Source organism: Ictidomys tridecemlineatus, chromosome 12, assembly GCF_052094955.1.
Source record: "Ictidomys tridecemlineatus isolate mIctTri1 chromosome 12, mIctTri1.hap1, whole genome shotgun sequence".
Taxonomy (NCBI): domain Eukaryota; kingdom Metazoa; phylum Chordata; class Mammalia; order Rodentia; family Sciuridae; genus Ictidomys; species Ictidomys tridecemlineatus.
The window spans coordinates 24,757,756-24,770,510 of record NC_135488.1 but is presented as its reverse complement, the minus strand read 5'-3'; the positions used below and the strand labels follow the sequence as shown (position 1 = coordinate 24,770,510).

The 12,755-nt window shown below is 46.2% G+C and overlaps 1 long non-coding RNA gene across 1 annotated transcript; it reads left to right on the top strand.

Annotated features, from left to right (window-relative positions):
- The first annotated feature begins 7,030 nt into the window (after nt 1-7,030).
- On the top strand, nt 7,031-11,650 carry LOC144369123 (uncharacterized). Its single transcript, XR_013428577.1, has 2 exons — nt 7,031-7,656; nt 10,364-11,650. It is a non-coding gene; the product is annotated as an uncharacterized LOC144369123 (long non-coding RNA).
- Nucleotides 11,651-12,755: the final 1,105 nt, after the last annotated feature.

The window sequence follows — 12,755 nt, the reverse complement described above, 5'->3', positions numbered from 1 at the left end:
GAGGTGAAGAAGGATAGTTACAGAGAGCAGAGGTTGGAGACTGGGGTCAGAAAGACAGTTACAGAGAGCACAGTTTGTAGACTGGGGTGCAGAAGAAATGTTGCAGTGAGCAGAGATTGGAGACTGCGGTACAGAAGTACTGTTACAAAGAGAAGAGGGTGTAGACTGAGGTGCAGAAGGAATGTCATCTAGAGCAGAGTTTGGAAACTGGGGTGCAGAAGGATGTTACAGAGAGCAGAGGCTGGACACTGGGGTCAGAAGGACTTTTGCAGAAAACAGATGTTTGAGACTGGGGTGCAGAAGGATCGTTGCAGAGAGCAGAGGTTGGAGACTGAGGTGCAGAAGGATCGTTACAGAGAGCAGAGGTTGGAGACTGGGGTCAGAAAGACAGTTACAGAGAGCACAGTTTGTAGACTGGGGTGCAGAAGAAATGTTGCAGTGAGCAGAGATTGGAGACTGCGGTACAGAAGTACTGTTACAAAGAGAAGAGGGTGTAGACTGAGGTGCAGAAGGAATGTCATCTAGAGCAGAGTTTGGAAACTGGGGTGCAGAAGGATGTTACAGAGAGCAGAGGCTGGACACTGGGGTCAGAAGGACTTTTGCAGAAAACAGATGTTTGAGACTGGGGTGCAGAAGGATCGTTGCAGAGAGCAGAGGTTGGAGACTGAGGTGCAGAAGGATCGTTACAGAGAGCAGAGGTTGGAGACTGGGGTCAGAAAGACAGTTACAGAGAGCACAGTTTGTAGACTGGGGTGCATAAGAAATGTTGCAGTGAGCAGAGATTGGAGACTGCAGTACAGAAGTACTATTACAAAGAGAAGAGGGTATAGACTGAGGTGCAGAAGGAATGTCACCTAGAGAAGAGTTTGGAAACTGGGGTGCAGAAGGATGTTACAGAGAGCAGAGGCTTGACACTGGGGTCAGAAGGACTGTTGCAGAAAACAGATGTTGGAGACTGGGGTGCAGAAGGATCGTTGCAGAGAGCAGAGGTTGGAGACTGAGGTGAAGAAGGATAGTTACAGAGAGCAGAGGTTGGAGACTGGGGTCAGAAAGACAGTTACAGAGAGCACAGTTTGTAGACTGGGGTGCAGAAGAAATGTTGCAGTGAGCAGAGATTGGAGACTGCGGTACAGAAGTACTGTTACAAAGAGAAGAGGGTGTAGACTGAGGTGCAGAAGGAATGTCATCTAGAGCAGAGTTTGGAAACTGGGGTGCAGAAGGATGTTACAGAGAGCAGAGGCTGGACACTGGGGTCAGAAGGACTTTTGCAGAAAACAGATGTTTGAGACTGGGGTGCAGAAGGATCGTTGCAGAGAGCAGAGGTTGGAGACTGAGGTGCAGAAGGATCGCTATAAGAGCAGACTTTGGAGACCGGGGTGCAGTAAAATAGTTACAGAGAGCACAGTTTAAAGACTGGGGTGCAGAAGAGATGTTGCAGAGAGCAGAGGTGGGAGACTGGGGTGCAGAAGGACTGTAGCAGAGAGCAGAGGTTTGAAACTGGTGTGTAGAAGGACTGTTGCAGAGAGAAGACATTGGAGACTGGAATGCAGAAGGATCGTTGCAGAGAGCAGATGTTGGAGACTGGTGTGTAGAAAAATTTTTGCAGAGAGCAGATGTTGGAGACTGGCGTGCAGAAGGACTATTACAGAGAGCAGAGGTTTTAGACTGGGGTGCAGAATAACTGATACGGAAAGTAGAGTTTGGAGACTGGGGTGCAGAAGGACTGTTACAGATAGCAGAGTTTGTAGCCTGGGGTGCAGAAGGACTGCTGCAGAGAACAGAGGTTGGATACTGGGGTGCAGAAGTGCCATTGAAGAGGGATGAGGTTGGAGACTGAGGTGCAGAATGACTATTAGAGAGAGCAAAGTTTGGAAAACGGGGTGCAGAAGGATCTTACAGAGAGCAGAGTTTGGAGACTTGGGTGCAGAAGGACTGTTGCAGAGAGCAGAGGTTGGAGACTGAGGTGCAGAAGAATCGTTGCAGAGAGCAGAGGTTAAAGACTGGGGTGCAGAAGGCCTGTTACAGAGAGGAGATGTTTGAGACTGGGGTGCAGAAGGATTGTTTCAGATAGCACAGTTTGGAGACTGGGGTTTAGAAGGATTGTTGCAGAGAGCAGATTTTTTAGACTGAGTCTTAGAAGGACTGTTACAGAGAACAGAGGTTGGAGTCTCAGGTGCAGAAGGACTGTTTCAGAAAGCAGAGGTTGGCAATTGAGCTGGGGAAGTACCGTTATAGAGAGAAGAGTTTGGAGACTGCGGTACATAAGGACTGTTACAGAGAGCAGACGTTGGAGACAGAGGTGCAGAAGGACCATTACAGAGAGCAAAGGATGGAGACTGAGGTGCAGAAGGACTTTTACAGAGAGCAGAGATTGGTGACTGAGGTGCAGAAGGATCGTTTCAGAGAGAAGAGTTTGGAGACTGGGGTGCAGAAGGACTGTTACAGAAAGCAGAGGTTTGCAATTTGGGAGCAGATGGACCGTTACAAAGAGAAGAGGTTTAGAGACTGCGATACAAAAGGTCTTTTACAGAGAGCAGAGTTTGGAGACTGGGTAGAGGAAGGATCGTTGCAGAGAGCAGATGTTGGAGACTGGTGTATAGAAAAATTTTTGCAGAGAGCAGAGGTTGAAGACTGGGGTGCAGAAGGACTGTTGCAGAGAGCAGAGGTTGGAGACTGAGGTGCAGAAGGACTGTTACAGAGAGCAGAGGTTTTAGACTGGGGTGCAGAATAACTGATACGGAAAGTAAAGTTTGAAGACTGGGGTGCAGAAGGACTGTTACAGAGAGCAGAGTTTATAGGCTGGGTTGCAGAAGGACTGCTGCAGAGAACAGAGGTTGGATACTGGGGTGAAGAAGGGCCGTTGCAGAGGGATGAGGTTGGAGACTGAGGTGCAGAATGACTGTTACAGGGAGAAAAGTTTGGAAAACGGGGTGCAGAAGGATCTTACAGAGAGCAGAGTTTGGAGACTAGGGTGCAGTAGAACTGTTGCAGGGAGATGAGGTTGGAGACTGGGGTGCAGAAGGCCTGTTACAGAGAGCAGACTTTGGAGACTGAGTTGCAGAAGACCTGTTATGAAGAGCAGATGTTGGAGACTGGGGTGCATAAGGATTGTTACAGATTGCAGAGTTTGGAGACTGGGGTTTAGAAGGATTGTTGCTGACAGCAGAGATTTCAGACTGAGGCTTTGAAGGTCTGTTACAGAGAGCAGAGGTTTGAGTCTGAGGTGCAGAAGAACTGTTTCAGAAAGCAGAAGTTGGCAATTAGGGTGCAGAAAGGCCGTTATAGAGAGTAGAGGTTGAAGACTGCAGTACAGAAGGACTGTTACAGAGAGCAGAGTTTGGAGACTGGGGTGCAGAAAGACTGTTAGTGAGAGCAGACGTTGGACACAGAGGTGCAGACGGATTGTTACAGAGAGCAGAGATTGAATATTGGGGTGCAGAAATAGCATTACAGAGAGCAAAGAATGTAGACTGAGGTGCAGAAGACTTTTACAGAGAGCAGAGTTAGGATACTGAGGTGAAGAAAGATCGTTTCAGAGAGAAGAGTTTGGAGACTGGGTTTCAGAAGGACTGTTACAGAAAGCAGAGGTTGGCAATTGGGGAGCAGATGGACCCTTACAAAGAGAAGAGGGTCGAGACTGTGAAACAAAAGAACTTTTACAGAGAGCAAAGTTTAGAGACAGGGTAGAAGAAGGATCATTCCAGAGAGCAGATGTTGGAATCTGGGGTGCAGAAGGACTGTTACAGAGAGCACAGGTTGGAGACTGGGGTGCAGAAGAAATATTGCAGAGAGCAGAGTTTGGAGACCTGGGTGCAGAAGGACTGATACAGAGAGAAGAGGTTGGAGACTGTGGTGCAGAAGGATCTTACAGAGAGTAGAGGTTGGAGACTGCGGTGCAGAAGGACTGTTGCAGAGAGCAGAGGTTAGAGACGGGGGTGCAGAAGGACTGTTACAGATAGCACAGTTTCGAGACTGGGTTGCAGAAGGGTAATACAGAGAGCATTTTGGAGACAGAGGTGCAGAAGAAGTGTTACAGGAGCAGAGGTTTAAGACTGAGTTGCTGAAGGATTGTTGCAGAGAGCAGCGTTTTCAGACTGAGGTGCAGAAGTACTGTTGCAGAGAGCAGATGTTGGATCCTGGGTTGCAGAAGGATCATTGCAGAGAGCAGAGGTTTGAGACTTGGGTGCAGAAGGCCTATTAAAGAGAGCAGAGTTATAAGACTGGGGTACAGAAGGCCTGTTACAGAGAGCATAGTTTGGAGATTTGGGTGCAGAAGGACTATTACAGAGAGCAGAGTTTGGAGAATTGGTTGCAGAAGGATCTTACAGAGAGCAAAGTTTGGAGACTGAGGTGCAGAAGGACTTTTATTGATAGTAGAATTTGGAGACTGAGGAGCAGAAGGAACGTTGTAGAGAGCAGAGGTTGGAGACTGATGTCCAGAGGAATTGTTACAGAGATCACTGGGTAGAGACTGGAGTGCAGAAGGAGTGTTACAGAGAGCAGAGTTTGGAGATTGGGGTGCAGGAGAACTGTTACCGAGAGCAGAGGCTGGAGACTGGGGTGCAGAGGACTGTTGCACAGTGCAGAGTTTGGAGTCTGAGGTGCAGAAGAACTGTTACAGAGAGCAGACTTTGGAGACAGGGGTGCAGAAAGACTAATACAGAAAGTAGAGGTTGGAGACTGGGGTGTAGAAGGACCGTTATAGAGAGCAGAGTTTTGAGACTGCTGTAGAGAAGGACTATTACAGGGAGCAGAGTTGGAGACTGGGGTTCTAAAGGATCATTGCAGAGAGCAGATGTTGTAGACTGGTGTGCAGAAGTATCTTACAGAGAGCATAGGTTGAAGACTGAGCTGCATAAGTACTATTACAGAGACCAGTGGCTGAAGACTGGGGTTCAGAATGATCGTTGCAGAGAGCAGAGGTTGGAGACTGAGGTGCGGAATGATCGTTGAGGAGAGCAGAGGTTGGAGACTATGGTGGAGAACGATACTTACAGAGAGCAGATGTTGGAGACTGGGGTGCACAAGGACAGTTACAGAGAGCACAGGTTGGAGACTGGGGTGCAGAAGAAATGTTGCAGAGAGTAGAGGTTGGAGACTAGGTTGCAGAAGGACTGTTACAGAGAGCAGAGGTTGTAGACTGAGGTGCAGAAGGACTGTTACAGAGAGCAGAGGTTAGAGACTGGGGTACAGAAGAACTGATACAGAAAGCAGACTTTGGAGACTGTGGTGCAGAAGGACTGTTGCAGAGAACAGAGTTTGGAGACTGGGTTGCAGAAGAATATTACGTAGAGCAGAGTTTAGAGACTGCAGTGCAGAAGGATTGTTACAGAGAGCAGAGGGTGGCGACTGGGGTGCAGAAGAATCTTACAGAGAGCAGAGGTTAGAGACTGGGGTGCAGAATAACTGTTGTAGAGAGTAGAGGTTGAAAACTGAGGTGCAGAAAGATCGTTGCAGAGAGAAGAGGTTGGAGACTGGAGTGCAGAAGGCCTGTTACAGAGAGCAGAGTTTGGAAACTGGAGTGCAGAAGGCGTTTTACAGAGAGCAGATGTTGGAGACTGAGGTGCAGAAGGATCGTTGCAGAGAGCAGAGGTTTCAGACTGAGGTGCTGATGGACTGTTACACAGAGCATAAGTTGGAGTCTGAGGTGCAGAAGCACTATTATAGAAAAAAGAGTTTGGCAATTGGGGTGCAGAAGGACCATTACAGAGAGAAGAGATTGAAGACTGCGGTACAGAAGGACTGTTACAGAGAGCAGAGTTTGGAGACTGGGGTTCAGAAGGACCATGGCAGAGAGCAGAGGTTGGAGCCTGGGGAGAAGAAGGATCAATGCAGAGAGCAGATGTTGGAGACTGGGATGCAGAAGGACTGTTACAGAGAGCAGAGGTTGAAGATTGAGGTGCAGAAGGATCATTACAGAGAGCAGAGGTTGGAGACGGGCGTGCAGAAGGATCTTACAGAGTGCAGAGGTTGTATACTGGGGTGCAGAAGAAATGTTGCAGAGAGCATAGATTTGAGACTGGGGTGCAGAAGGACTGTTACAGAGAGCAGAGGTTAGATTCTGGGTTGCAGAACGACTGATACACAAAGCAGAGTTTGGAGAATGGGGTGCGGAAGGACCGTTACAGAGAGCAGAGTTTGGAGACTGGGGTGCAGAAGAACCGTTGCAGAGAGCAGAGTTTTGAGACTGAGGTGCAGAAGGTTTTTTACAGAGAGCAGAGGTTGGAAACTGGGGTGCAGAAGGACTGTTACAGAGAGCAGAGTTTGGAGACTAGGGTGCAGAAGGATGTTACAGAGAGCAGAGTTTGGAGACTGAAGTGCAGAAGGACTGTTGCAGAGAGCAGATGTTTGAGACTGAGGTGCAAAATGATCGTTTCAGAGAGAAGAGGTTAGAGGCTGGGGTGAAGAAGGCCTGTTATAGAGAGCAGAGTTTGGAGACTGGGGTGCTGAAGGCCTGTTACAGAGAGCAGAGTTTGGAGACTGGGGTGAAGAAGGACTATTATAGATAGCACAGTTTGTAGACTGGTGTGCAGAAGGATATTATACAGAGCAGAGTTTGGAGACTGAGGAGCAGAAGGACTGTTACAGAGAGCAGAGTTTGGAGACTGAAGTGCAGAAGGACTGTTGCAGAGAGCAGATGTTTGAGACTGAGGTGCAAAATGATCGTTTCAGAGAGAAGAGGTTAGAGGCTGGGGTGAAGAAGGCCTGTTATAGAGAGCAGAGTTTGGAGATTGGGGTGCTGAAGGCCTGTTACAGAGAGCAGAGTTTGGAGACTGGGGTGAAGAAGGACTATTATAGATAGCACAGTTTGTAGACTGGTGTGCAGAAGGATATTATACAGAGCAGAGTTTGGAGACTGAGGAGCAGAAGGACTGTTACAGAGAGCAGAGTTTGGAGACTTGGTTGCAGAATGATTGTTGCAGGGAGCAGAGTTTTCAAACTTAGGTGCAGAAGGACTGTTGCAGAGAGCAGATGTTCGAGAGTGGGGTGCAGAAGGACTCTTTCAGAGAGCAGAACTTGGAGCCTGGGGTGCAGAAGGATTCTTTCAGGGAGCAGAGGTTGGAGACTGGGGTGCAGAAGGCCTGTTACACATATCACAGTTTGGAGACTGGTGTGCAGAAAAATATTATGGAGAGCAGAGTTTGGAGACTGAGGTGCAGAAGGACTGTTACAGAGAGCAGAGATTAAAGACTGGGTTGCAGAATGATTGTTGCAGAGAGTAGAGTTTTCAGACTTAGGTGCAGAAGGACTGTTGCAGAGAGCAGATGTTCTAGAGTGGGGTGCAGAAAGAGTGTTCCCGAGAGCAGAACTTGGAGACTGGGATGGAGAAAAATTGTTGCAGGGAGCAGAGGTTGTAGACTGGGATGCAGAAGGACTGTTATAAAGAGCAGAGGTTTTAGACTGGGGTGCAGAAGGCCTGCTACAGAGAGCAGAGCTTTGACACTGTGGTGCAGAATGATTGCTGATAGCTTGTGAGCCTCTTTCTGGATACCTTCTTTTCCACACAGTCCATCAGGCCCTCTCTCCTCACCCTGCTCTTTTTTGGCTTTATGAGCACCTGTGACTTCCACAGTCACTCTAAGCCATGACTCCCAGGCCTATCTCCTGGGAACCTGTCCCGCTGCCTCCTGGAATCTCCTTGGGGAGACCCCGAAGGTACCCAGACTCCAGGCCCATCCTTCTTTCCTCCTTTCCTCTACCCAGACATGCTCCTTCTCATTTTTTTTATGTTTTAATGAGTGATCCCACTGCCACTCAGCTACCCCACAGACCAGGTGCCCTCTTGTTTCCTCGTCACCAGGATTTTAAAGTGCTCCACCCAGGGCTCCTCTTCAGAGCTTTTCCCCAAGCTCCAAATGTCACATCTTCACTTACCAGATATTTCCTTTTAATCTTGTTTTGGCACCCGATTACTCTCCCAGACGACATGAAGGAATTCTAACCGAAGCACATGGACTGTAGAGACTATTATGGCTTAGAAATAAGGTATTCCCCCACCAAAAGCTCAGGGTCAGCCACAGTTGCAGTGTTATGAGGTGAAATGATTAGACTGTGAGACTTGTGACCTAATCTGTGGATCCATCCATTTTGTGGGTTAATTATCTGAAAGGCCCACTCTACTGAGAGGAGTGTGGGCAGGTGGAGTGTGGCCGGGGACATGCCCTGGGGAACTACATCTTGTCCCCTGTGAACTGTCTCCTCCTGACCCCTCCCCCGCCCCAACCTTCTGGCTGCCATGAGCTAGGGATGCTTCCCCCCTTGTTCCCTTCCACCTCGGCGTCCCACCTCATCTCAGGCCGGCAGCAATGTGTCAGCTGGCCCCAGACCAAACCTCCAAGCCAGGAGGCCAGAGTGCATCTCCCCCTCCGGGTTGTTCTGGTCAGGCCTGTGGTAACTGTGGCAACCGTGGACTGACCCAGGGAGTAGGTGTTATGAGTGGATTGGACCTACAACCGTTTCCTAAATCCACAGATTCTGTCATTTTCAGAGCTCAAGCCATTTCCTTCTGGATGGCCTCTTTCCAGCCTGCTCTCACATATAATGCAGTCTACTAGTGATTATTGAGATTCTCCAGCCGTCCTGGTCCTGCCCATTTGCACACCACAGCTACCTCTTAGGCAGCCAGACCCATGGACCTCCTGCAGCCCACTGAGGAGAGAAGAGAGATTTTCTGAGGACCCTGTTAGAAGTCCACTCTTATTTTTTTTAAAAGACCACACTCAGAGGGCATGTTTCAGGCAGTCCTTCACATGCGTCTTTGAGAAATCAGACTCACAATAATTTTTGTGATTCTCTCCCAGGCTCCAATAACCACCGCTCTACTCCCTACTTCTCTGAGATAAACTTTTTAGCTTCCAAAAAGAAGTGAAAAACTGCTATTTCTCTTTATGTGTCTGGCTTATTTCACTTAATATAATGTCTCCCATGAGCTAGTTTTAAATAGAAACTGCACAACAAATTCTTTTATGTCAGATTTAAATTTTATTCTGAAGAGATAATTCAAAATTGTCACATATGTTTATGTAGGAAAATGTTCATTAAAATATTTATAGGACTGGAGATGATCTGAATGTTTAGCCAAAGGGGAGAGATTAAGTTTATTTAAGAGAGATGTAAGTTTATTGATCATCTCAATAGATGCAGAAAAAGCATTTAACAAAATATAGCACCCCTACCTGTCAAAACAGTAGAAACACTAGGGACAGAAGGAACTTTGTAAAAGCATTGTAAAAGCTATCTATGCTAAACCCAAGGCAGCATCATTCTAAGTGGAGAAAGGTTTAATGCATTCACTCTAAAAACTGGAAGCAGACAGGGTGCACTCTCTTTCACCACTTCTATTCAACTTCATCATTGAAATTGCCAGAGCCATTGGACAAAAAAAAAAAAAAAAGAAATTTAAGGTATACAAATAGGTCAAGAAGTATTCAAATCTCACTCTTTGCTGATAGGATCATGTCATCTTCTTAAATTTTTTATTAGAGCATAATAGTTATACATAGAAGTTGGGTTGATTTGGAAAAGATCCTACGTGCATGGAATCTGATTTACTCCATTCAGTCACAACCCCCCATCTCTCTCCCCTTCCAGCCCCCATTCTCCTTTCTCTACTGATCTTTCTTTAGGTCATTTATCTGTTAATTTCTGACTGGTGCTTTCTACATATGCATACAGGTGCAGTCCCCTGTGGTAGACTTCCATGTGCACATAACATGATCTGCGTAAAGACCTTTCACATTCCCTCCCTTCACAAACCTTTACGCCCTCTCATTCTCCTTCTACTCCACTGATCTTCCCTGTATACTTAAGATAGCCAGTCCAACCCCTCTTCATCAACTTCTTTCCTCTATTTTGCTCTGGCCCTGATAATTTCAGCATTGTACAGGAATAGTTAACTTCTGCCTTTCCGAACACAGAGATCAAGATTGATGTAAAATGAGAAAAACTCTACATAGGAAAACACTGAAGGCAACACCTACTGCTTCTGCAGATGATGACTCTGCTTTGTAAATTTTTTTCTTAACATTTGCAATGAAAATGAACTTCTCAAAAATCCTATGTTTACATAAAAGGACAAAAGGAGACAGAGATTACTGAGACAGTGAGAAATGACTTCACACCATGATGAGGTCGAATAGCTTTCTGTTGGATTCTAGCAATTCTCTGGTTTCTCCCACCCACCATCACCCCTGCAAATGTGTGCAGCTCCATGGGTCTGATTCCCTGAGACCAGTCCCACAGATTATCAGTCTCCAGGCTGCTTTTCATTCGATATTATTTGCCATGTTGCTGCAGATTAACAAGCCTGTTTGGGGTGCTCTCAGTCCATTCTCATCCTGGTCTCGTTTTCTCTGTTTTTTAGCTATGACAGCATTGGAAATGAGCAATCAATCATTTGTCACTGAATTCATCTTCTTGGGATTTTCCAACCACTCCAACCTACAGGGATGGTTCTTCCTGCTCTTTCTGGTCATTTACCTGACCACTCTCCTGGGGAACATGCTCATAATAGTGACCACCACGGTCAGTCCTGCTCTCCACACTCCAATGTACTTTTTCCTCAGCAATTTAAGCTTCTTGGACATCTGCTACAAATCCACCACCCTCCCAGTACTGCTGATGAACTTCTTCTGGGAGAAGAAGGCCATTTCTTATGAGGGCTGCCTTTCCCAGATCTTCTTCTTGGTGACACGTGCTGGCCCAGAAGGCTTCTTACTGGCTGTGTGGCCAGTATGACTGTGTTAGCCAGGTCTGTGTTAGCCTGGTGACTGGGTCCTGGCTGTGTGGGCTGGTGAATTTGGTCACACACACGGTGCTGGCCATCACACTCACTCTGTGTGGGCCCCACCAGATCAGCCACTTTCTCTGTGACACCCCATTGCTCCTGAAGCTCTCCTGCTCAGACACCTCTGTCAACGAGTCAGCGCTCCATGTTGTCAGTGCCACCATGGGCCTGAGCCCCTGCCTTTTCACTGCAGGCTCCTACGCACTCATCATGGCGGCCATCCTGGGGATTCCCTCTGCCCAGGGCAGGAGGAAGGCCTTCTTCACCTGTGCGTCCCTCCTCACTGTCGTGGTGGTCTTCTATAGAACAGCCAACTTCCACTATGACAGGCCCAGAGAAGGCTGGACACGGACACCCTGGTCTCTGTGCTCTTCTGTGTGGTGACACCTATGTTGAAGCCAATCATTCACAGCCTGAGAAGCAACGAGGTCCAGAGTGAATTGAGGAAGCTGGCTGGGAGACAGACTGTATAGTGAGATTAGAACTAGATGATGGTTTCATTCTAGGAAATGTCTTAGTTGTAGAAATATGTGAACTCTTCAGCAGCAAATTACAAGAGCGCTCTCTCCATACACAGTGTCTCATGACCACTGTGGTGCCCCAATCAGGGGAAGCACACTGTGCTAAGTATGGTGACCTCACCTGGGTTCTCTAATCCACAGGTATTTCAGAATATTTTTATTACTTTTCTCTCCAAAAAAAGCTTATACCCAAAGCAGTCAATCTCCTTTCCCCCAATATTGCCGTTCTAGCCAACACTAGTGAATGTGAAGTGCTATGTGCAATGTGACTTGACTTGCATTTTCCTAATGGATCTTGATTCTAAGTTTTAAATAAACACCATTTCTGTGTTTCTCCTTCACATGTGGAAAGACCCATGTATACACTCGAGTTTCTGTGGATATTTTTAATGAAGTAATACTATATACGCCTTTTGGATCTGACTCCTTTCACTTAGGATGTTTGCAATTTTCAGTTATATTGTAGCTTGTATTAGTATTTTAGTTTATTCCTCCTTATTGTGACTGATTTTTATCTTATAAAAATGCCGCATTTCTTTGTTCATTTTTCACTGGATAGTAATTTTTACTTTGTGTCTGTGTGGTGTCGTACTGCAGATTGAACCCGGAGCCTCCTGCACACTAAACAATGTTCTACCAGTAAGCCAGAGCCCAACACTTTTAAAAATTTTGTTTTGAGACAGTGTCTTGCAAATTTGCCCAGGTTGTCCCTTAATTTGTGATCCTCCTGCCTCAGCTTCTTGAGTAGCTAGATTACAGACCTGCCTTGTCATTTTCACTTTTTGACTAATATGAATAAGTTTAGTATATATAATATGAACATTATATATAATATGAAAATTATATCAACATTCATGTCCAAATCATTGGTGGACAACTTTTTTATTTATCTTGAGTTTGTAAGTAGGAGTGGAAGAGGTGGATCATTAACTCCATATTTAACTTTCTGAAGAAGTTCCAGATCATTTTCAGACTAGTGGAACCAGCTTACCATATTATTAAGAGTGGTGAATAAAGCTTCTGATTTCCTCACTCCCTTAACAACACATCATTGTCATTCCTTTTATTGTGACGACCCTGGAATATGTGAAGTGCTTCATCAAATGTGCTTTAGCTTTGCCTTTCCCTAATGGCTAATCATTCTAAGATCTTTTAGGAGTACTGTTAAATGTGTCTCTCCTAAGCATGAGGAAAACCCCATTGTATTATGGGAAATTTTAAGTTTTAGAGACTTTCCTCTTTATCTAATACTTTTATTATTATTTTTGTGCAGTAAAATACTACAAGACTTTCAAGCATGTTGTCTTTTCTTCATCTGTGCCCGAAAGAGCTGTTCGATGACTCTTTTTTTTTCTCCTACTTTTAAACTCCATAGCAAACAATTTCTTCACCAGGTCATGAGCATCAGCAGGATCATAAAATTAAGGGGCACGAAGTCATAAAGGGTT